Source organism: Podarcis muralis, chromosome 6 (assembly GCF_964188315.1).
Source record: "Podarcis muralis chromosome 6, rPodMur119.hap1.1, whole genome shotgun sequence".
Taxonomy (NCBI): Eukaryota; Metazoa; Chordata; class Lepidosauria; order Squamata; family Lacertidae; genus Podarcis; species Podarcis muralis.
In genome coordinates this window covers 1,080,845-1,088,522 of record NC_135660.1, presented here as the reverse complement: position 1 = coordinate 1,088,522, position 7,678 = coordinate 1,080,845, and positions in this window count along the sequence as shown.

The window sequence follows — 7,678 nt, the reverse complement described above, 5'->3', positions numbered from 1 at the left end:
GGATCCCAACTACAAGAAAGAAGATTCCACCTAAACATTAGGAAGAACTTCCTGACAGTAAGAGCTGTTCGACAATGGAATTTGCTGCCAAGGAGTGTGGTGGAGTCTCCTTCTTTGGAGGTCTTTAAGCAGAGGCTTGACAACCATATGTCAGGAGTGCTCTGATGGTGTTTCCTGCTTGGCAGGGGGTTGGACTCGATGGCCCTTGTGGTTTCTTCCAACTCTATGATTCTATGATTCTATGCACACTCGGTCCTGCTGGACTGACATTTCCAGGGAGGCCCATCAACCTTTCTCCTCTTGTTTTTTCCAGAGTTTCCTGTTGAGTGCAAGTTCTCCTGCTCCTTTGATGGGGACCTCTGCTCCTGGACACAATCAATTTTTGACACCTTAGACTGGGTGCGGCACAAAGGCCGAACAGCCTCACCTGGCACAGGCCCATCTTCTGGCCACACCTCTGGAGGTAAGGGAGAGATCAATATCTCCAGGGCAGGGAAGATGGGCAGATAGGAGACGCTCACACTCTCCATGAAATCCAGGGGCAACCCAGCCTCAGGCACCCCAGAGCCTTCCACCAAGGATTGCAGATGCAGCAGTGGAAGCTCAAACTTTCTCCTCCAATCTCTGGTGGTAACCTGCCAGTTGAGGCACAATTGCCTGGGACACGGGTGGCGCTGTGGTCCAAACCAGTGAGCCTCTTGGGCTTGCCGATCAGAAGGTTGGCAGTTCAAATCTGCACAACGGAGTGAGCACCCATTGCTCTGTCCCAGCTCCTGCCAACCTAGCACTTCGAAAGCACACCAGTGCAAGTAGATAAATAGGTACTGCTGTGGCAGGAAGGTAAACAGCATTTCCATGCACTCTGGTTTCCGTCACAGTGTCCCGTTATGCCAGAAGTGGTTTAGTCCTGCTGGCCACATGACCCAGAAAGCTGTCTGCGGACAAACACCGGCTGCCTCTGCCTGAAAGCGAGATGAGCGCCACAACCCCATAGTCTCCTTCGACTGGACAACCGTCCAGGGGTCCTTAACCTTTACTATTACCTGTTTTCTGTGGTGATCAAGTGCCACCACAGCTCCCAGCTCACCAGGGATCAGTTAATGTAAGGATTCCTCACATTCCTATGTGCTTCTCTTTCTCAGAGGGCTACTACATCTACCTGGAAGGTAACCAAACCAACTCGCAAGAGGGGGCACGCCTGGTCAGCTCAAAGTGCAGCCCCACCAAACCACAATGCCTCTTCTTCTGGTATCACATGAATGGCACATCCCCAAAAATGGCGCTGCGCATTTATGTGGTCTCTGATATTGGAACACCTAAGTTGGTCTGGTCTCAGACTGGGAACAAAGGCGACCAGTGGCACAGAGGTGAAGTCAGTGTACCTCAGGGAAGAGGTTTGCAGGTAATGCAACCAAAGGTGTGGCCAGCAACACCTGAGTCTTGTCCACCCCTGAAACTGACTAGAGATGCTTCTTCTTCCTAGATACTCCTGGAAGGGGTGTGGGGGGAAAACTCCCAGGGTGTCGTGGCTGTGGATGACCTCTCGATAGAAGCGGAAGATTGTCCAGGTGAGACTCCCCAGTCTGTTCCAGTTTGGCTGTACATTATTAAATAATGTAAATAAATTAAATAAATAATTTTTTATTTCTACCCCGCCCTTCCCTCTAAAACAATTGATGTAACAAAAAACAGCTTAGAATACAGTATAAAACATGAATAACGATAAATTCAGAATTCAAAAATCAATTTGGGGGGGGGGGGAAATCCATCCAATAAACATTAGATGATCACCAGGGCTAGCTGGCTAAAGTCCTATGTGGGCCAGCCCGGAGACCAGGGGAGAATTAGCTGTGGGGTCCCAGAGCGGGTGATCTTCATATAAAGGGGAGAGGGAGGGAAGGAAGGGGAATAAAAGATCAGGCTAAGTTCAGATTGAAAGCCAGGCAGAATAGCTCTGTCTTACAGGCCCTGCGGAAGGAAGTGAAATCCTGGGACAGAGCATTCCACCAGGTCAGAGCCATCACTGAGAAGGCCCTGGCCCTGGGGGAGGATAGTCTGACTTCCTTAGGGCCCGGGACCTCTATGGTGTTGTTATTCATGGACCTTATTATTATTAGACTAGTGTGGGCTATTTCAGTGGCGTAGCGTGGGGGGTGCAGGGGGGGCCGGCCGCACCGGGCGCAACATCTGGGGGTTAGGGTTAGGGGGCGCAAATCCACGGGTTAGGGGGCGCAAATCCATGGGTTAGGGGGCGCAAATTACTTGCCTTGCCCCGGGTGCTGACAACCCACGCTACGCCACTGGGCTATTTTAGTGGCCATGGATGGCAGGAGGAAGGGGAGAGAAACATCCCTGGCTTTTTACGTCAGCACTTTATTCGTATTGTAAATCTCACGCTGGGTTGTGAAGCGTGACCCTGAGATGATGCAAGACCAGCTGCGCACCAGCCTGAGCATGAATGGGGAACGTGAAGAGGTTTAGGGGAGTGTCTTCTACATCAGGCTAAAGATGTACTCATCCACCTTTCTCCTTCTTGCTCTGCCAGCTTCCTCCATTCGATGCAATTTCTCTTGCTCTTTTGATGTGGACTTCTGCTCCTGGAAACAGCTGGCCTCCAACGCCTTTAACTGGACGCGGCACAAAGGCCCAACGCCCACGTTAAAGACTGGACCAACCCAAGACCACACTTCAGGAGGTGAGGAGGAATGAGGGCATCCCCACTGGGGGAGCAGGACAGATAAGAAACCCTTGTGCCCTCATGAGCCCACCAGTCTTAGACATTCCAGAGGCTTCCGCCAGGGATTGCTGATGCAAAAGGGGAAGCTGGAATCCTGCTCTCCTTGTAATAATAGCAACCTACCAGATGAGGGCTGCTGGTGGTGCTGTGGGTTAAACCACAGAGCCTAGGGCTTGCTGATCAGAAGGTCGATGGTTCGAATCCCCGTGATGGGGTGAGCTCCCGTTGCTCTGTCCCTGCTCCTGCCCACCTAGCAGTTCAAAAGCACATCAAAGTGCAAGTAGATAAATAGGTACCGCTCCGGTGGGAAGGTAAATGGTGTTTCCGTGCGCTGCTCTGGTTCGCCAGAAGCAGCTTAGTCATGCTGGCCACATGACCCGGAAGCTGTATGCCGGCTCCATCGCCCAACAAAGCGAGACGGGCGCGGCAACCCCAGAGTCGGCCACGACTGGACCTAATGGTCAGGGGTCCCTTTACCTTTACCTTTAGATGAGGTCACTGTGTGGCCTGTTTTCTGCTGCACTGCAGCGCCACCACTTTGGAAGACCCACGGGTGGCATAGCAGCTGCCGACCCCCCAGGCATCAGACCATGTAGGGGTCTCTTTCACATGTGAATTTCTTTTTCAGAAGGGCATTTTATCTACCTGGACGGCAGTGCCACCAACACAGGGGACATCACACACCTGGTCAGCCCCGTCTGTGACTCCTCCAGGCCCCACTGCCTCCGCTTCTGGTATCACATGTATGGGGCAGCTCAAACAATGGCACTGCGCATTTTAGTCATCTCTGGTGGCGCCGCGCCTGTGATGCTCTGGAGTCAAACTGGGAACAAAGGGGACCAGTGGCACAGAGGTGAAGTCAGTGTGGCTCATGGAAAAAACGTGCAGGTAAGGGGGACACGGTCAGGTGATGCATCTGCAGGTGTAACCAGCAGCACGGGAGCCTCGCCTGGCTAGGATCCTGACCGAAGATGCTGCTTCTCCCTAGATAATCCTCGAAGGTATGCGGGGCGAAGACGTCCGCAGTGACATGGCTGTGGACGACCTCTCCTTAGAAGAAGGATTTTGCCCAGGTAAGCCACCCTCCCCACACACCAAGTAAGGTTCCTCAGGGTGGGTCTGGGCTTAGCTGGACTAGAACATAGCTGTCAAGTGTCCCTTATTTGAAGGGACAGTCCCTTATTCCAGCGCCATGTCCCGCTGCTGTCCCTTATTGATGGATGTCCCTTAAATGTCCCTTAAATGATGTCCCTTAAATTTCAAAGGAAGCAGCTCCTCTCCCTCCCTCCCTGCCAGCCAGGGAGGAGGGAGGCTCCAACTGTGTTGATTGGCTGTGTTGCTTACCCAATAAGAAGTCTAAGAACGACTGGGGGGTGGAGTTTGCATGCCTTGTGTGTGGCTAGTTAATGCAAGCTGAGGGGTTTTTTGAAAGCTGGACGCCACTTTGTTGCACGTGCTGCTGCAAACTTTGCAGTGCAAAGCCAGGCCGGGGAGCCATCTTAAGTTGAGGCTGCTTAGGCCTTGTGGTGCATATGATTCAGATTCTATTCAGTTGAACCTCTGGTTACAAAGTTGATTGGACAGTGTTCTCAAAGCTACCAGCATGAGTTTGAGCAGACTGCAGGAGGACAGGAAGACTGGAGTGCCTGGAACAGGTGAGGCTGCAGGTCCCTTATTTTGGCTGCTGGTCCCTTATTTTCAAGGCTGCTGGTCCCTTATTTTCAAATCTGTAAGTTGACAGCTATGGACTAGAATGGCATGGTTGACTAGCAATTGGGGTGGCTAAAGGAACGAAGAAGACCCCTGCCGTTTCATATCAGTGCTTCAGCACTCACCCTCGGTTGTAAAGCACACCCTTGAGGTCATGCAAGATGACCAGCCCTGTGTGAGACTGAGCATATGCTGCAGCGGAGTGCAAAGATCTGCCCAGTGCGCCCCCCGGTTGCCCAGTCCCAGGCGCGCAGAAGGGCGGAGCCGGCTGGCTGCCTCAGCGTCTCGCTGGCTCTGTCGCCCCCAAACTGCCCTTAGCAGAAGAGCCCACTGCAGCGCTGCGACCGACGGGTGGGCTCTTCCCCAGACTCAACTCTCGGCCTGGCGCCCCTGAGAGCCCGGCGCCCAGGTGCCCTGCACCCCTAGCACCCATGGGTAAGACAGCCCTGGATGAGCATGAAGGGTGCACAAAGAATTTTGTGAATTGGCTTCTCCTGGTGGTCTGCTGCACCTTTAGCCTGGCCGTGTTTGTGTCTTCAACTGGGGCTTGCATATTGAAAGGCTCTGCTTATGTCTCTGTTGCTCCTTTGAGTCGTTCTCCTTTCTTCCCTGAGCCTGCAGATAGCAGGGCATGTAGCCTTGAATTAACGAACCATTGCTATTTCTCACAATAGGAGGAATTGCTGCAGCATCTGCACACAAGAGCACCACCACCAACGGTTAAACCACTGTGCTAGCGCTGGTTCCCTTCTCTTCCTACCTAATGAATCTTGTAGCCAGTGAACATTGGCTGATATTCAAAATGACCAGAATTAATGTATTTCTGATGAATTCATGCTTTTCCACTGATGACTATTGGCAAGGAACCTTCAACGAAGTACGGAAACCACTCATTCGATAACTGATTTACTCTTCAAGATCCAAAAGAAGATTGTGGGGCCAAATTCACAGATAGAGAGCAAACTTTTCTAATTGTATTGTTAAACAACTAATTGTTATAGCTGAATTTATTTGATTTTTTTTTCTTTTTAAAATTATTTCCTTGGCTACTTCACTTATGAACACTTTAAATCTGGCATGATGAACTTTTCTTATTTTCCTTCTGACATATTTCAAAACTCTTTACATATTTAACAATGGGGCCCTTTATATGTCCAGCTGTCCTTTGTCAACTGCAAATTGTTGCTGTTTTTTTGTTTTGTTTCTTGAATATATGCTATATGGTAATTGAGGGACATAATAGGCATTTCAAGCCATTTGCACATAACAAAATAGGAGCCTGCACAACACAAAACACTGTTGCTGTATGTAGGTTTTATTTTCTTTTTTATCTTATATTTTGGAAATGTACATCCAGGTTCTTTCCTTTAAATTTTTTGAGGGCCCCCAATCAAGTGGGGCCCTAAGCTATAGCTTGTTTAGCTTTACGTATATACGTAAATCCAGCACTGGCTTGGACAGTCTGGCATTGCAAAATGGATCAGCTTTTGCGCAACAAAATGGATCAACATTTGCCGCTGGAGACGCAGCCAAGGAAGGCAATTCAGGTCAACTCTGTTTTGCCTTCCGTTCTAGACCCACTTGGCTGGGAGGGGAATACGCTGAAATCAGTGGGATTGTTTCACCGGGGGATCTTGAAGCCTCTTCTTCTTCTTCTTCTTCTTCTTCTTCTTCTTCTTCTTCTTCTTCTTCTTCTTCTTCTTCCTCCTTGCGCCAGTCACGGTGTCTCCGCGTCCACTACCTCACCGGGTTGTTGTGGGGAGAAACTGTGAAAGCGTCTTCCCCCAAATTCCTTGTGGGAAGAGTTACATGGTGACGTGGAAAGTGGTTTAAAATAATAATAATAATAATTTTTCATTCATAACATTCCAATTAATCACCTATCAAATCTTGCCACATCATAATACAAATAATAAAGACAATTATACATTCCAAATAAAATTTTTTGAGGGGACTTCCCATGTTCTGGCTGGTCGGGAGAAATTTTTTTTTTACTTGTTCCTACTTTTTCCTCTCTTGTTTTCCCCCAATTTCATATTTCCGACTTTGACCCATTGTCTTATCACCCCAGTCACTGGTATCAACATTCAATTGTGTTTAACAAATCCATATTCTCTAGTTGGCCTCTTTTCTCTTACTGCTAGAGAACCTACATAAGGACTCTATACAGGCTCTTGGGTACCCCATAAGGGATAAAGGAGAAGTTTTTTTTCTTATAACAGGTAGGTAGCCGCGTTGGTCTGCCATAGTCAAAAGAAAATAAAAAAAATCCTTCCAGTAGTACCTTAGAGACCAACTAACTTAGTTATTAGTATGAGCTTTCATGTGCGTGTATCTGAAGAAGTGGGCATGAACACGAAAGCTCATACCAATAACAAACTTAGCTGGTTTCTAAGGTGCTACTGGAAGGAATTTTTTTATTTTGTTTCTTATAATAGTTGGCTTTGGCATTTTGGCCTGGAGAGTCAGAAATCACATCACACACCAGGTTCCTGTGGCTCAGGCAGGCCAAGGGGTGATATTCCTGAGGATCAAGCAAGTTTCACCTAGTTCCAGCCACAGTTTACACAAAACATTTGCAATGGGCAGACCACAACCATTAAGGCCGAGGAGAGGAATCCCTTCAGGAACTTCCCCAGATGGCTTTCTGCCTCCGTGGGGTCTTTCGGAGAGCCAAGATGGCTTTTGGATTTCTCTCCTGCACTGCTCTAAACATGTGGTTTATATACTTATGTATGTATGTTTGCCTTGTGCAATATTAATGTGGGTGGCGCTGTGGATTAAACCACAGAGTCTAGGGCTTGCTGATCGGAAGGACAGTGATTCAAAGTAGATAAATAGGTACCGCTCCGGCGGGAAGGTAAACGGCGTTTCCATGCGTTGCTCTGGTTTGCCAGAAGCGGCTTAGTCCTGCTGGCCACATGACCCAGAAACTGTACGCCGGCTCCCTTGGCCAGTAAAGCGAGATGAGCGCCGCAACCCCAGAGTCGGTCACGACTGGACCTAATGGTCAGGGGTCCCTTTACCTTTACCTATTCTATATTTGAGACCTTCAAATTCCTATGACAACACAGAGGAGGAGCACATTAAACACCAACTTTCTGATTGTGTGAGAGAGAATGACTGAATTTAGGACCGAAGCCTTATGAGGAATGGTCGAGGGAGTCGGGTCGGGATAAGCCTGGAGAAAAGGAGACTGAGAGGCAGGACGAGAGCCAGTGTCTTCAAACA